Source organism: Eumetopias jubatus, unplaced genomic scaffold, assembly GCF_037043125.1.
Source record: "Eumetopias jubatus isolate StellerSeaLion01/CBP00866 unplaced genomic scaffold, mEumJub1_p1.0 scaffold_9, whole genome shotgun sequence".
Taxonomy (NCBI): Eukaryota; Metazoa; Chordata; class Mammalia; order Carnivora; family Otariidae; genus Eumetopias; species Eumetopias jubatus.
Window position 1 is genome coordinate 125,340,947 of NW_028274815.1, and position 17,969 is coordinate 125,358,915.

Below are 17,969 nucleotides of genomic sequence, written 5' to 3' on the forward strand. Positions count from 1 at the left end.
CCCCTTAAGTCTGGGTCAACCTTAGTGACTGGCTTGTAACCAGTAGAATGCAGAAGTGACATGCATCACTTCCGAACTAGGTCAGAAAGTTTCCGGCAGCTTCTTCCTGGCTCACTTGGGTTGCGCACTCTGGCGGATGCCAGCCTCCACATAAGGACCCTGACTACCCTGAGCCACGCTTGCTGGAGAGGCCACAGTGGGCCCAGCTGAGCCCCCAGCCGACAGCCAGCATCAAGTACCAGGCATCTGAGTGAGTGATCTCGGGTGTCTAACTTTGATGCAGCCCCAACTGACATCTGATGGCAGCTGCATGAGGGACACACAAGCAGGAACTCCTCAGGGGAAGCCCTTCCCAAATGCCTGGCCCAAGAATAAATGGTGGTTGTTTGACACCACTAAGTTTGGGGATAATATTGTTTGCCACAATGGAATCGTGACCCTGAGCAAGCAAATGAACTTCTTCCGGGCCTGTCTCTTCAGTTGTAAAATGGGGACAATGCCTCCCAGTGTGAGTGTCATCGTGGAGTGAGTTATAAATGTGGAGTTCTTAGAACAGTGCCCAAACAAAGTACGTGCTCTGCAAGTGTGAGCTCCTACAACTCAGGACCGGACAGCCCCATCTGTCAGAGGCAGATGTCCAGAGCTGGGAGGAATTGGAAAGGTCATCCAACGCCTCCCTCTGCTGGGAGAGAGAGAAACTGAGGCCCAGAAAGTGCAAGGGACCGCCTAAAGCCACATAGCCATGGGGGCAGAGCTGTTATCAACAACAGAGGCCTCCTGACCTAGGCCAGTGCTTTTCCTGCTGTGCTCCAGGTTGCCTGCTCACCTGGCAAGAGAGGCAGAGGGTCCCTGGGGTGAATGCAGACAAAGCTGGTGGTGTCAAGGAAGAGAGGCAGCCAACGGAAACAGACTTGGCCTTTGGCCAGCAATATAGGCAGTGGACTCCTGGTGTGATTTTTCCTTTCTTGGTTAGCTCATGCCTAAAATTCTCCCAGTAGGGTTTGGGCCTGTAAACCTAAATCTTTGATTTCTTGTAAATATATCATTTTCCCATGGGAAATCGAAGTTGTCCACTACTTGCACCTGAGTATGAATAATGTGTTCTAAGAACAAGTTTGATGGTGGGAGATGCTTGAGATGGCGGATGGGGGAAGTGGTTAGTCCGGAACAGGGAACAATGGGGAATCAGGAACAGACTCGAGGTGTGGGCTTCACAGCCCGGGTAGAGGGAGGACGCCAAGGGCCAGACAGCTCAGTAGATTGGAATTGAAAAACTGCCTGCCTTGAGTTTCAGTGCCTATCCTTAGTTTAGCTGTGTGACCTTGGGCAAGCCCCCTCAGGGTTCCCATCAAAAAATGAGTATAATTCACATTCACTTTGCCAAGTCATGGTGGAGATGGGATGTAAATATAATGCCTGGCAGATCCTAGATACTTAATAGACACATTCATTGAGTAATTTGGAGTGCCCACCCAGTCTAGTCATTGTACTCAGCCCTAAACACACAGAGGAATCAGACAGACCTGGTCCCCAAATTCATGGAGTTTACAGTCTGGCAACATTAAACAGATAATTATGCCAATAATTATTTAATTATAACATGATGTAATTGTTTTATTGTAATAATAATTTTTTTAAGATTTTATTTATTTTTCAACAGAGAGAGAGAGATAGCGAGAGAGGGAACACAAGCAGGGGGAGTGGGAGAGGGAGAAGCAGGCTTCCTGCTGAGCAGGGAGCCCGATGTGGGCATCGATCCCAGGACCCTGGGATCATGACCTGAGCCGAAGGCAGACGCTTAATGACTGAGCCACCCAGGCGCCCTGTAAAAATAATTCTAACTACAACTGTGATGAGTGTCATACAAGATACATATTTACGTGCTTTATAGTGCACGTGTGTGCTTGTCTGCCCCTGCAAGTGTGTGAGGGTGTAGGGCGGATCTAATCCAACCTGCAGGAATCTAGGAAGACTTCCCCGGGGAGTGGCGTTTAAGCTGAAAATGGCACCTATTATGTGCCGGGCACTGTTCTTGGCCCTGAGGATGGATATATACATCAGTAAATAAAATAAAGTCACTGCCCTTACATTTGCATGTTAAAATAATCCGTGGGGCTTCTCTGGAAGGAATAGATTGGAGTCAATTCAGAGCGTTGCCTTCCTCCTTCTCTTCAGATAAATTCTAATTTGAACCAAAAGACCACTGACTGTTTCCTCTCCGGGAAAGGCTGGGGAGGCTGAGCGGGAGTGCCCTGTGGAAAGGTGAAGCAAAGGAGGGAGGGGGACGCTGGATCCTAAGTCTCTGGGCCTTGGCCGGATGCAACAAAGGACGAGGCTGAGGAGAAGCCAGAAGGGCTGACCCTTAGGAAGTTCCAGAGATGACCTGAACCAGATTAAGAGATGGACTGGACTAGTAAAGACCAGGAAGGAAAAGGAAAGACAGAGAGGTATTGCCCAGCTTTAGAGCATCAAGAGAAAACACCGCATTTGGATGGAGCACCTCCTTTTCAATAGTTCTCCTCTAAGACAAAGCATTGGGGGAAGTGGCCCCTAAATTTTGCATATTTAGCAAGACCCTGGTGAGTGCCTTTCTCCAGAAAGGGAGAAGTGGCTAGAATATAGCTAAATCTGACAGGGCCCTGTTTGCAGCTTTGTCAGAGAGAGACTCAACCTGTCCGTGTTCTGCCTACCAGGGTGGGGGTGTGCATGTGTGTACACGCACGCGCGTGTGTGTGTGTGCATGTGTAAAACATCTCTGTTTATGTATGCATGTCTTGGAAGAGATGGGTATTTCTGCATATCTGTGTCCTTGTCTGTGAATGACCTTGTCTCTAAACACGTCCTTGCAAGGTGTGTGTTCTTGAGTGAAATGAGTCCAGTGTGGCCTTAAATGCAACATTCATCCTGGTGTATGTGTGTAACTAGGTTGTGTTAGTGTATTTGTATGTCACTGTAAGATTCTGTTCTTGTGCATGTGTATCTGCCTCTCTGCATCCTGGTTGGTATGAATTCATCCCTGACTGAGCATGAATGCAGCTTGTCCATGTAGACTGGTAGCTTGAGAGAGGACTCTTGTATTTCCTTGGCGTACTCCTTGCCTTTAAGTGGCTAATACATGACTAAGCTGAGGGGAATAGAGATATTAAAATCTTTTGTTAACTCCAAGTCCAAATCTTTTGTTAACTCCAAGTCCCTAACCAACTACCTAACCATTATTTTATTCTTCCATCCATCCATCCACCCCTCCATCCAACCACCCACCTATTCATCTCAATTGCACTGACATTTACTAGTTACGTGGTTTTTTTCTCTGAGGCAAATTCTAAATTTCTGTGTATCTGTTTTCTCACCTATAAAATGGGGATGATACAAGCATCTACCTGAAAGAGCTGGGAGTGGGTGGGGTGAATTAAGTGAGATACTGCATATAAAACACTTAGCACACTGCAGAGCACATAGTAGGTGCTTATTATATTAACTATAGTAACAGCAGCAGCAGCGTCATGAGACCCGGTTGGGCTGCCCCCCAAACAAGGCTTCACCTGTAGCAGCCCCAGGATCAAGATGCTGCTACTTTTCTTGGGTCATCCTCGATCAGCACCTACACACACACACACACACACACACACACACACACACACACACACACGCACACACGCACACACACTGACCCAAATTGGGCTGGGATGTAAGCAAGAAATAAAATTGTATCACCTGAAGTTGTTGAGATTTCAAAGGTGTTTGTTACAGTGGTTCACCTTCCCTAGCTGACGCCTTCACTACTGGGTATTTGTACTTCAACAGGGAGGAGATTGAAGTTGGGGTAATGGAGCCTTGTCTGGGCCATGGACCATGGGAGTGAAGAAAGCCAGGTTGCCCAGAGAAGCAGGAAAGTGAAAAAGAAGTCTGTGGAAATGAACAGAGCAAATCAAACCGTGGGAATAGGGAGCAGGCAACCTCGATCGATGCCTGATACTTCAGTTACCAGTTCCATTCCTTCATGAGGTCACCTGAAACCTATATGGTAGGTTGCCTACCCAAATCCCTCTTCCTGCCCCTTCCTCTGTTTTTATTTGAGTAATTCACCCTCTGCTACAAGCCCCACATTCCTCTTGGCCAGTGTTTGGTGTATGCATAGGACCCAGTTCTGACCATGGTGAAGTGAGTGAAATTTGGGGAGCCAGCAGCTACTTGGAAAGGTGCCCTCAATCTTGAAAAACAGACACAAGAGAGAAACATCACTTTTTCCATGGCTGGACATATTCTTATTGCAACCAAGAGGGAAGCTAAATTAGGACAAAACTGCAACAGTGGATGGCAGAACAGGTAAAAAGAATCCAGATCCTTAATGATGTCATTGAGCCACTGAATTAACCAACCTTGGAGCTGCCCTACTTAGTGGGTTGGTGTAATTGTTAGCATATACATCTTATTATTGTTTAATACATTTTGCTTTGGGCTTCTTGGTTTTTGTTTTTGTTTTTCTGTTTTTTGGGGTGTTTTATTTTTTGTCACCAAAAGCATCCCATGGATATACTTATCTGACTCTATTTCCTACCAGTGATTCTTTGACATTCCCCTGCATCTCTTCGATATGTTTTATTGGATACCAAGTAAGCCCAGACTCAGCCAGAGCTTCTCCAAGTCACATCTAAATGTTGATTTTCGTGGCAAGTGTCTTTTACTTTTTGTTTAGATGCATTTATTTGAGATGAAAATTTTATAACACTACTATAAATGAAGAACCCAGTATTACTTGCCATAAATAGAAAGTAACCAGATAAGTAAATAGGACAAAACTGAAACGACACTGAGTTATAGGGAGATACCGTAGCCTGCAGAAGGCTTGGGTCTGAAGCCAGCGATCTCTTTGATAACCAGCTGGTTGACAGTCTTAGAGAAGCGATAAGACACGGCAGTGAAGACTTTGTCCATGAAACGGAGACTGTCTATGTTGGGGGGTGTGACACATCATCTGTGTTCCAACTGTTCTGGTTTCCCTGGGACTGAGGGGCTGTCCAGGATGTTCTCTCAGGGCTAGAACTGAGATGGTTCTGGACATCCTATCCCCAGGGCTTCCTATCCCATTCCTTAGCGTCACACCCTCTTGTTTCAACTTGTTTTCTGGGTTGCCCTTTTCATGGGCTGACTCCAAGATGATCCTCACCCCCTGGATCTATGCGCATGCACCAGGTACCCAAGAATACCCTTGAGTGTGGGTGCAACCTATGACTTGCTTCTAACCTGTAATAGGAGTCCAAAGTGATGGGATGTCACGCCCATGATTAGATCACATTCGATGGTGACATCCATATTGCTGACATACTCTCTCTCTTGCCCTTCTCTGTTTGCATGCTTGATGAAGCAAGAAGTCATCTCAGGCAGGCCCAAGGGCAACCTCTGGCCAACAGCCCACTAGGAATGAACACCCTCAAACCAAAAGCCCAGAGGAACCGAATGTTGCCAACAACCATGTGAGCTTGAAGGCAGATTCTTCTCTTGTTGATCCTGCAGATGAGACAACAGCCCAGGCCAACACCTAGACTGCATCCTCCCAAGAGACCCTAAAGCAAAAAACCCAGCAGACCGTTGCCCAGACTCCTGACTCACAGAAACTGTGAGCTAATAAACATGTGTGTATGTGTGTGTGTGTGTTTAAGCCCTTATGTACATACATGGTAATTTGATACTCAGCAATACATGACTAAGACATTCTTTCCGTCCCACTGCTTCCCCAGGTCCTGCTCATCTGGATCGCTCATTTATGTACCCTTTAGACTTGACGCTTTTATATCTGACCCACAAGGAACGCTTCCCTGTCTCGTTCTGGCTGCATCCAGCTGAGGCTGATAGTGGCTTGAGGTTCCCCGTGGTGAACAGAGCTCCATACTTGGGGGATCTTCACTCCCAGCCTGACAAATAGGACAATGACAAAAGATCAAGGCTGGGAGGTGGTGGGGTCCAGGCCACTGGGCATCTGAAGACTGGCAAGCTGCCTGCAGGAGGTAGGGCTGGGTCAGGGCTGAGACCCTGCACCTTGACCCTCCCTCCTGGCCGAGTCCCTAGCTTGCAGAGTCCCTGTAAGACACCGCCAGACCCTCTATTCTCTAAACTTTCTCCTTGCTCTCCCTGCTTCTGAGCTTCTTGCCCATCTCCTAGTTTCCCATCCTGATAGTTTTGTGCCTCGTTCTCTCTTCTCAACCTAGTTCCTTCCATTTGACAAATCATCTGGATACGCTGCTCAATTTGCAAATCAAAATAAATGAATTTTATTACAAAAATAATTTTTGCACATTTTAGGAAATCGTGGGAAGAAAATAAGCACAAAGGCAAAATTGAAAATCATCTTCGTCATGCTACCCAGAGACAGACTGTCTAATTTTTGTCTTCATTTTTGAGATTCATTTTAACCTGATGTGTTTTCTCCCTTTTCCCTCCTTGACCGTGTTTCATATAAGTGCTTTTTTAATGGTCTCATACTGTAAGTAGTTTCATGGCCTGTAATCTGTTTTTTTCCACTTAGCTTCCTATCATGAACATTTTCCCACAGCAATAAATATACTTCTATGTCACTCTTTTAAATTACTGAATAACATTTCTTATGATTTAATGTTTTTGCTCTTGTGTTAAAATTCAAAGAAATATTCTTTGCAGTTCAGTTGTTGGACACACGCTTAATGGCCTCTCTAGACGTGGAACCACTGGTCAAAAAGATGCATGTTTTGGAAGCTTGTAATAAATATTGACAAATCTCCCCAAACAATATTGGCCCACTCTTCACTCTCCAGAAGCATATGACATTATTCCCCATTCTCTCGAACTAGCTATTCTCTTTGTGATTCTTTTTGTTGTTTGTCATCACAATCCCATAAGTGCATAGCTCCCACTCCCCATCACCGGGCACGCACTCTCACGTGTCAGATGTGTAAACATCGACAATCCACCCCCGAAACCTTTGTTTATATGTATGCATGTGTATCCCCAAACAATATATAATACTGCTTTGGGAGGGCATTTATAAAACCTCATGTAAATGCTATTGTGCTATGTATTACATTCTATTGTCCCTTTTTGTTCAATCAATGCGGGTGTTTTGGTTTTTTGTTTTTGTTTTTTACTGAGATCTGTGCTAACTTATGTAACTCAAATTCATTTGTTTTAATGACTCCCTGATTTTTGTCTTCATTTTTGAGGTTCATTTTCAGACTGATGGAACTTGTTGCCATCACGTTGCTGTTATAAACAACGCTGCAATGAACATCTTCATGCCTGTCTCTTTATCTCTGCTAGAGTTTCTAAGCAGAAGTGGGATTGCTGGGTGGCAGGGTTAACAGTATCTTTCCAACTCTTTTGACTATGACGCATTAGAAATACAGTTTTTACATCAGAATCTGGTAAGGCTCCCTCCACGAACACAAGTGAAACAAAAGTTTTGTGAAATAGTGCTTATCCTTATCATAAGAAAAACATTCTGGTGCGTTTTATTCTATTTAACTCAATTTCCTTTTTTAAACATTGATCACAACTTACTAATTTAATTTTATAACCCGTTAATGGCCCATGACTCACAATTTGAAAAATAATAATTAAAATGTATTCAGTTTCATGAAATACTTTGAAATTACATGTCAGAGTAGTTACACTAATTTACAAGGCAGTAGGTTCTCATCTCCCTATGTCCTAGCCAGCACTTGACTTTTTTTTTTTGCCAGTCTGATGAATCTAAAGCAGAATGTCACTGTTTTGATTTTTCTTTCTCTGATTTCTAATAATTTGTTTCTCTTCATATGTTTATTCACTACTTGAGTTCCTGTGGTGGGGCTTTGGCCTTGGTCCTCAACTGAGGACATTTCTGAGTTCCTCAGAAAGTGAGTTTGCCTATTTTTCTCTTGGGTTGCCAAATTTTTTTCTTGCTGATTTACTACTAAGTTTCTTATATAATTGAGATTTTAATTCTTTATCATCTGTTATCGTACAATATGCTGCAAATACCTTTTCCCGGACTGTTAATCATTCATTAACTTTGTGATGTCATTTATTGAATGGAAATCCATCAGTTATTTCCTTTATGGTTTTGTATCTTATTTAAAAAATGCTTCCCTAACTCAGTATCATAAAGATTTGCCTTTCAATTTTTTATAGCTTCTTAGTCCATCTGAAATTTGTCTTTACATGGTATGAGATAAGATGTTATTTTATTTTTTCCATACAGTGGAGTCACTTTCCCAACACCATTAAAATAATCCATCCTTTCCCCACCAATCTGTGTTGCCCCCTCTATCACATACCAAATATCCACATGCATAGGTCTCTTTCCGGATTCCTCTCTTCTGTTCCGTTGATCTGTAGTGCTTACACTTCAAAAAATTAAACTTTATAGTATGTCATAATATCGGGTAGGGTGAGATCCCCACCTTTGCTTTTTTTTTTTTTTTTTGAGACTACTTGTGTTAGCTACTCATGGAAACTTATTCTTCCATGCAAATTTTAGAATTAGTTTATCCAATTTCTCTCCCCCAAATATTAGTTAGAATTATAGGAACTGACACCATGACAATGCTGTGCCTTACCTTTCACAAACATATCTCCATTTATCTAAGAACTAAACCTCTCTTTCAGTGAGCTTTCTCTGACATGCTTGGTTAAGTTAATTTCTACATAATTCAGTTTCTCTCCTTCTTTTGCTCTCTTTTTTAATATTCTCCAATTTAATCGTTGGGAATGGTATCTTCTTTCAGGACAGCCAAGTTTTTTATTTTTATTTTTATTTTTTAAAGATTTGTTTATTTATTTATTTGAGAGAGAGTACATGAGAGGGGGTAGGGTCAGAGGGAGAAGCAGACTCCCCGCTGAGCAGGGAGCCCGATGATGCGGGACTCAATCCCGGGACTCCAGGATCATGACCTGAGCCAAAGACAGTCGCTTAACCAACTGAGCCACCCAGGCACCCCCAGGACAGCCAAGTTTTTTAGACAACTTCCCTTCATGACCCTGTCTCCTGGATCACCTCTTTGGCAAGGAATGACCCCAAAGATCTCAGAAACCCAGGCCCCTACCAGGACCAGGCAGATCCAGGAAAGCAGTCATCAGACGGGCAGTTGCCAAGAGTTCTAATCTGTCAAAGGTGCTGTGCATCTCTGAGGCTCTAAAACAGTCTTGCATATGAAATGAGATGGAAAGAATTATACTGACCTGGATTCCTTTCGAGAGTACCATAGGCTCATTTGAAGGGGATACTTAAACTGCTTGGGTATTGGGGGAGGGAAATGATGATTTGCACTGTTGAACTGCCTTCTAAGGAAGACAGCTCTGCTCAACTGCAGGGCCCTAGTCTCATTAAGCCAGTTATGCAAGTTCAGGGCCAGAGCTGAATTGCTTGTTGCCACAAGGGTTCTTCCTTCCCAGCTCTTTTCTTATGCCTCACCCAACCTCCCTTCTAAGCAAATGCTTAGAACATGCATTTAAAGGGAAAAAGAGACACTGGATTATTAGCTGCTCTGGGCACTATGCATCTCAGGCTGGCAAAGTAGGGGATAGTGCAAGAGCAAGGGGTTCCTGACAAGAATGAAGCAGAAGCCTGAACCTAAAGAAACCAGGAAATCAGGTAGACCACCAAGGTATGAACTTGGGAATGAGGACCAAGGCCAAAGCCCCACCACAGGAACTCTGGCCCATACAGGGGTAGAACAGGACTTCTTGAACCAAGTAATAGTCCAATTATTGAAACACCAGCACATGTCCCAAGAGAAAAAAAATAGCTAAAGACCTGACCGGGCAAATCTCCAAACGAAAAAAAATAAAGGGCCAATATAAGAAAAGAAAATGGTCAATCTCACTAGAAAGCAAAACAACAATAAGGGATTCCCCCCTGCCCCGTCTGATTGGCAAGGTTTTTTTTTTCTTTTTCCTTCTCTTTGTTCTTGCTTGCTTGCTCCCTCTCTTCTTTATGACGATACTGATTGTTGAGAGACAGTGGTGGAAGGGCGCTCACGCACAGCTGATAGTTCTGTGAATTGGCACAGCTTATCTGGAGGGCAATTTGGCAGACTGTATTAAAAACCCTAAAGACAAGCACTCTTTGATCCAGCAATTCTACTTCTAGGAATTTTTCCTAAGGAAATAATTAGAAGTGAACACAAAGATGAATAATAGCAGCTTAACATTTACTGGGTGTTCACTCTGTGCCAGGCAATATGCTAAGCTCTTTACACTTACCTCAATTAGGCCCCACAGCCACATCCAATGGGATGGGTATTGCCATTTGCGGGTGGGGAACCTGAAGCTCAACAAGGGGTTGTAAATTGCACAAATTCAAGCCTGTCAAGCAAGTGATAGGCTGGGGCTCCAACCCCAATCTCTTTAACTCCCAAACCCATGCTCTGAACCACCTTACTATCCTACCCTCCAAAAAGCTGTATAAAAATGATGTTCCACATAGTACTGTTTAGAAGAGCAAAAATTCAGAAATAAACTTAATTGTGCAAAAACTGAAGGATAATTAAATAAATCATGTAGAATCGTATGATAAAATACATAATCATTAAGAAGAAGTTTTGAAAAAATTATGTCAGGAAAATATTCACGATATACTAACCAAAAAATATGTAAAACAGCTAGGTCCCATTTTAACTTTTAAAATGCATATATGCAGGGGCGCCTGGGTGGCTCAGTCGTTGAGTGTCTGCCTTCGGCTCGGGTCATGATCCCAGGGTCCTGGGATCGAGCCCTGCATCGGGCTCCCTGCTCAGCGGGAAGCCTGCTTCTCCCTCTCCCACTCCCCCTGCTTGTGTTCCCTCTCTCACTGTGTCTCTCTCTGTGTCAAATAAATAAATAAAATCTTTTTTTAAAAAATGCATATATGCCATTTTTATGAAGTTCAAAAGTAGGAAAGACTAGAGTGCAGTGATCAAGATTGTGGGGGGTTGTCAATTGGGAGGCCTGCGAGAGTGCTGGAAATGTTCTAGATCTTGATTTGGGTTGCGGGTCACATTGGTCTGTGCATATATAAAAATCAATCCAGTCGTATAATTAAAATCTGTGTGCTTTAGGGGCACCTGGGTGGCTCAGTCGTTAAGCGGCTGCCTTCAGTTCAGGTCACGATCCCGGGGTCCTGGGATCCAGCCCCGCATCGGGTCCCTGCTCAGCAGGGAGTCTGCTTCTCCCTCTCCCACTCCCCCTGCTTGTGTTCCCTCTCTCGCTGTGTCCCTCTCTGTCAAATAAATAAAATCTTTTAAAAAAATTCTGTGTGCTTTATATAAGTTTATATAAGCCATGTTCCACTAAAAAAGAAAAAAATACGTAAATGAATAGAAAAAGTCCTAAAGGAAAGCAACAGAAGAATGTTAGTAGTGATTGTTGCTAAATGTAATTTTCATTTTATTCTTTATACTATTCTCTACAGTTGACCCTTGAACAACATGGGTTTGAACTGCACGGGTCCACTTATACACAGATTTTTTTTTTCAATAAATACAGTCTAGTACTGTAAATATATTTTCTCTCTTTTATGATTTTCTTAACACTTTCTTTTCTCTAGTTCATTTTATTGTAAGAATACAGTATATAATACATATAACATACAAAATATGTGTTAATTAACCATTTATGTTACCAATAAGGCTTCTGGTCAAGAGTAGGCTCTTCGTAGTTAAGTTTTGGGAGAATCCAAAGTTATATGTGATTTTTCAACTGCTCAGGGTCATCAATGTCCAAGAGCCAATGGGTACTTTCTTTCCTTTCTTTTTTTTTTTTTAATTTTATTTATTTATTTTGAGAGATCGAGAGAGAGCACGCGAGCAGGAGAGGAGGCAGAGACAGAGGGAGAGAGAATTCTAGCAGACTCCATGGTGAGCGCAGAGCTCAAGGCAGGGCTCTGTCTCACGACCCTGAGATCACGATCTGAACCAAAATCAAGAGTTGGACACCCAACCAACTGAGCCACTCAGGCGCCCCCTTTCCTTTCTTTTTTTTACAATGTCTATATTAGTTTTGTAGTTAGAAAAAAAATAATGTCAAGTTCGTCATTGGAGGGGATGTGGGGAGGAGAGCACACACTTGAGAGCCAGTTATGGTCCAGACCTGGCACTCTGGGGGTGAACTGGAGTCTGGTCTTGCAGGCAGGACACCACGGTTCCGAGGACAGAGAGAATGAAGGAGAGAAGCCTGGTGCCCGGCCCTGCTTGATAGGTAAAGCTGAGAGAGAGGCTCTGGAAGAGCCTGGGATGGACTTGAAGTAACACCCTGAAGACAAATCACTGCAACTTTAAAAGCCTGCCGGGGTGGATGCTGCACAGAGCCGTCCCAGTCACAGCAACAGCTCCTGGCTCCTCAGCTCCTCATTCTGTTGCCAGTCAGACACCCGTGTTGCTCCCTGGCGATGACATCAGACCTCCGGGGAGCACACTGGCTGTCAATCAGAAGGCTTTCATGGCAGCAGGAAGCTGTCTCTGCCTCCTCTCTTAAAGGGACAGCTTCTGCCTGGATAAGGGAGCTGGGTTTGGGCCCCCTTGCCTCTCTCTTTCCATTTAGAGTCTGATTCCAGGGCAGTGGAGAAATGAGACCGGGTGCAAGGCAGGTTCTCATGGCTGCTTCCTAAGCCTCAGCTCATCCCTGACAATGAAATCCTGCCAACCAAGAAGTGGATCAGAATATAGAATTTAAGTATAAAGAAGCTTTGTTATATAAGATTACCTGTAAATATTAAATATGCTTAAATATAGAACAAGAAGAAAATAGCTGGGCGAATTAGTTCTCCCTCCCTTGCTAAGAAATACCAATTTTATTAGGTCCATCAAATGTGTTTAGTAAAAACAAAACAAAAGAAACAAAAAAAACAAAAACAAAAAAACAACCCACATTTCCTAGCCTCTTATGCAGCCAGGGGTGACATATAATGCAGTTATGGCCAATGAGATATAGACTAGGAATTTCTGGAAGATTTCTTCCTTTTTCTTTTTTAAAGATTTTATTTATTCATTTGAGAAAGAGATACAGAGAGAGAGACAGAGAGAGCATGAGCAGGGAGAGAGGCAGAGGGAGAGGGAGAAGGAGGTTCCCTGCTGAGCCGGGAGCCCAATGTGGGGCTTGATCCCAGGACCCTGGGATCATGACCTGAGCCGAAGGCAGACGCTTAACCATCTGAGCCACCCAGGCGCCCCGAAAGTTTTCTTGATAGAATCATTTTCTCCTTCTTTTAGTGAAATAAGGACATAGTGGCTGGAGCTGCAGCAGCTATTTTGTAATCATGAGGAAAACCCCAGGAAACTTGCAGAGACCCCAGTCCTGACATCCTTGAGGCCCTGAACCAGAGGCAGCAACTGTCTAACTCTTCACTACTTGTTTGTTTAAGCTACTGTTTGGTTTTCTGTAACCCATGACTAAAAGTGATCTTTAACTGTTTCCACCCAACAGTGTAAACATAATAATATAGCTAATACAAAATGGGAAGTTTGGGGAGAAGAGATGAGAAAAAGCATAACAGTGCTAATGTTTCACAGGTAGTCACCACCTGAAATTGAAATATTTAGCTAAAAACAATGATAACTGCAACCTCCTGATGTTTTCTGGAGGGATCTTTGATGAGCTAATACTGCTTTCGATGGCAAAAGAGGATCTAAAGTTCAGATAGTCTTTCACCTTTACTTTCATTTACAAAAATTCTGTTAAATCCCAGTCAAATAAATGATGCAAATGATGAAAGATATTTGAAATGTCTTTCAAAATTGAAGAAGAGTATTATAATATGAAACAATTTTGATAAAATTATTTCTGATTATCTGTGTACATGCATCGAAAAATGCTTGGCATGACGTTCATTTAATTTGAATTATGCAAATTTCAGGCTTTTTAGGTTGTTTCTGTTTTTAGACTTTTAAATTTGAAATGATTGTAGATTTGCAGAAGAGTTGCAAAGACAGTGCAGAAAGTCCCATCTCATTTATTCTTCACTCGACTTGCTCTAACATTAACATCCTTACAGAAGCATGGTGCATTTATCAAAATGAAATTAACTTGGTGATAGGTGTGATGTGATTAACTATACTACAGACTTCATTGGGATTGTCCAATTTTTCCACTGATGTCCTTTTTCTGTTCCAGTTTCTGAACCAGGATACCATTTGCATTCAGATGTCATGCCTCCTCAGGCTCCTCTGGCCTCTGACAGTTTCTCCATCTTTCTTTGTCTTTCATAGTCTTGACACTTTCAAAGAGGAGTGGTCAGATATTTTGTAGAATATCCTCAATTTTGGCAAACCTCACGTTTTCTCATGATTAGACCGAGGTTGTAGGTTTGTGGGGGAGTGATGTACTCTTCTTACCACATCACAGCAGGGGCACATAATATCAACATGACTTACCATTCATGATGTTGACCTTGATCACTTGACTTTCTCACTTTTTTTTTTGTACTTTTCCATATTGCTTTACCCGCTATAATAAGGATGCGAAACCAGTGAGTCTGGAAGTACTTCATAAACCAAAGAACTCCAAAAATGTGAGGGTTAAATTTTTTATTTGAAAGAGAGAATTGATGTCCAAGCCTTGGTGGGAAGAGGGAATTGGAGATAAGTATAGTTACATCATCAATGTTTAATTGGTCTGGAGGCTAGCCAGGGTGGCAGGGAAAGATAGAGATGACTTTGGAATTTATGTAACTGCTAGCAGAACAGATTATTAGGGCCTCATCCAGATATTTTTAATATGATATATTTCCCTTTCCCTTGTATGATATATTTCCCTATCCCTGGGTAAAAGTGGAGGCCACTCCACTTAGCCTAGTCGGAAATGACCTAAGAGAGGAGAGCTGATTCTGCGGGGAAAGCGAGTGGATGTGGTAACTCACACTGACTAAGCCCCATCTCTGGTCCAGGTGCTTCACCTTATTCATTTCATCCTCACAATGCTGCTAGCTAAGCATGATGATCATCTCCACATCATAAATGGGCAAATTCAGATTCAGAGAAGTGAAGCGACTTGCCCAAAGCCACACACTGCCAGTTAACCATCACATATCTCCCAGGCAATGTATTGGGTGGGTACAGGAAAGCTGCTGTTTGAATCGAGATCTCCCAGATACCAAAACTTCACTCTCTCTCTTCCACTTCGCACCACCTGCTGCCGGGGAAGAACTGTGATCAAGTCCAGGAATTCCAATCATGGGGAAAGATGGTGAGCTATGGAGACTATCTACTATCCATCAGATTTTTCATCTTCTTCAAAATCTCTCTGTCTCCTTACTGATCAGAGTCACCTCACATGAATTCTGGGTTCAGGACCCCACTACCCTTTGGATGCCTTGGACAGCTATCCTCTGCAATCGGATGGGACCGAAGGCCCAGGGTAACTGGGACAGCCTTTCCCTAGGATGCATCCAGCCAGGATGCAAAGAGAAACAAAGGGGAGAGGGGAAAAGGGAAAGAAAGGGGCAGAGTGGGTTGGTTGGGGGGGAGAGAGAGAGAATGAATTGATTGCTTGGTTTGGGATTCCAGACTCTTCTTCCAGTCTGCCCTAAAACTAGCCCTAGTTTTGTCCCTCCTAAGGATAGATTTGAGCCAAGGAAGAATCCTTTTTTATTGAAGCTGATTCAAGTTTAGTTTTTGTAACTTGAAACCAAAGTGTCCTGACGAGTACATTTGCCTTACTCTGGTTTCTGTTCACTCTTAGTATCACTGTGCCTGTGTGGCTTTTGCCTATCTGGGCCCCCAGATCTGTTTCATGAGTGGCTATGGCTACAGGCTCTGGAGTCAGAGAGACTGGGGGTCAAATCCCAGTTCTTGCACCAAAAAGCTATATGGCCTTAGACAAGGACGTTACCTCCCTGAGCTTGTTCAATCTGATAAAATGGAGTGATAGTATTCCTGCAAGGGGTGTTATAAGACTTACACAAGATAATGTATGCAAAGTGCTTAGCACAACACAAATTTAGCTTAGCATTCAATAAATGGCAGCTGTGATTGTTAGCATTATTCAATTCTCCTTGCCAACTGGTCACAACTTGTTGATTTCCCAATTCCATGAGACACCTGCAGACCTAAGCCATTTTTTTCTCACCACATAATTCATATGCCACTGGAAGCCTATGGGTAAGTCCCCCCAGGGGTAGGAGTCTACCTCTGCCCCTTAAGTTACAACTCAGAGCTGGCATTCCAACAAAGATTTGGAATTGTATGGCCAACCTGTGTCTGGTGCTATGTCAGTAAATATTTCACAGCTAGCGCTCCAAAATAAACGTTAACAAAAAATGTTTTTGCTAATTTCCATAGTGTAAATACTCCTTCCATGTCTGATTCCAAGCTATCAATGCAATGTCATTCAACACAGAGTTGGGAAGAATGTGTGCAGTTGACCCTCATGAGCTAGAGCTGGCCAGCTCCAGCACACCAGTGTCTATGCGAGGTGGAATTTCTCCCAAGAAGGCGGTATGGGCAGGGAAAGTATTCCAAAAGCTGTCTCCTAGAACAGTGATTAAAGTGGTGGTAGTGTGTCTTAGCCTGGGTTCTCTGGAAGCAAGGTCTGAAATGGGACTCTTGTTGGAGTGATTTATTGAGGGATCGCTCAGGTGAGGCCTTTGAGGGGCGAAGGGAAGCAGAATAGGACAAGGGAGAAAGATAGGCCAAAAAATGTGGGTTCAGCTGAAGTCTTGCCTCTGTCTAATTTCAAAGAGAACTCGAGGAGCATGAACACTGCCATGGAGTTATCCTGGCCTGCGGCAAGGGGGCGGGGGACTCACATGTCCAGTTAGTCAAGTCGTTGGGTGGTGGCTACCTTCAGGGGCACAACTTTCCAGGCCTTTCCTGGCAAGGGAGTTCCATTGGCTGAGGGGTAGTCTCAGAAGGGAGTAGCCGTGACCTGTGAGGAACCAACCCTCACAGCAGCTGGGAGATGAGTGCACCAGCCTGGTAAAGGGCGTCTAGGTGGGGTGTCATCTACTATGGTGTCATCTACTATGTAGTGATAAACATGCTGATAATTTTTACAGTGAAGATGACGGAGATGGAAATATCAGAAGTGGTAGCTGTGGTCGGCAGGCTGCTGCTGCTGGCAACACTAGGCTTGGTTGGGTTGGTGGTGATGGCATTGATGGTACTTGGTGGCATGGTGGTGATGGCGGTAATGATGGTCGTATAACAGTAATGGTAGGGGCGCCTGGGTGCTTAGTCGGTTGGGCGTCTGACTCTTGGTTTTGGCTCAGGTCGCAATCTCGGGGTCATGAGATCAAGCCCTGCTTCTCTCTCTCTCTCTGCCCCTCCCTCCCCCTGCTCGCTCTTGTTCTTTCTCTCTCTCAAATAAATAAATAAATATTTAAAAAAAAACAACAGTAATGGTAAATGGTGGTGTTGATGGTAACTGGTGGCTTGATGGGGATAGTGCTGGTGGTGGTGGTGGCGGTAACTGGAGGCATGCTGATGGCCGAGCTCCTGTGGGTGACGATGAATACGGCAAAGGTGCTGGTTATTGGGAGGGACCAAGGGTACCAAAATCCCTATTTCTTCAAAGATTGTCTCTTTCTTTTATGCTTTGTATTTCTACAGCAGCCCCTGGGGAACAAAACTACTCAGAATTTCATCTTGTCGAGACCAGTGAATGAAAACATGACTGAGAAAGTTGAAATGCATTCATTTCACCAGTGATGTCCTGCTGTGTGTGTGTTTTGTTTTGTTTTGTTTTTTGACAACACACACATTCTCCAGGGCTGTGATTTATTCCGTTTGCCACTCTATGTCTTGGTTCACTGTGAAATGTAGGGGCGTGGCGACTGCAGACTTCTTCACCCATCAAACCTATCAGCAGAGTTTAACACACCAACATTATACCAGGACATCCTGGAGATTGCTAGAATGAATCCATCCTGCACTCAACGTGGGATGGTTGTTTTCAGCCAAAGAGCCTCGCTTGTAAGGACAAGGGCAGAGTGACTGATGTGAGTAAGCAGGTCAGCGTGCTGGTGGGGAGTGTGTCAGGGGAAGAGT

At 43.7% G+C, this 17,969-nt stretch overlaps 1 long non-coding RNA gene across 1 annotated transcript; it reads left to right on the forward strand.

The window, feature by feature from the left end:
- The first annotated feature begins 129 nt into the window (after positions 1-129).
- LOC114223207 (uncharacterized) lies at positions 130-7,440 on the forward strand. The gene is made up of 3 exons (XR_003612098.2): positions 130-250; positions 3,805-4,024; positions 5,366-7,440. It is a non-coding gene; the product is annotated as an uncharacterized LOC114223207 (long non-coding RNA).
- The last annotated feature ends 10,529 nt before the right edge of the window (positions 7,441-17,969 follow it).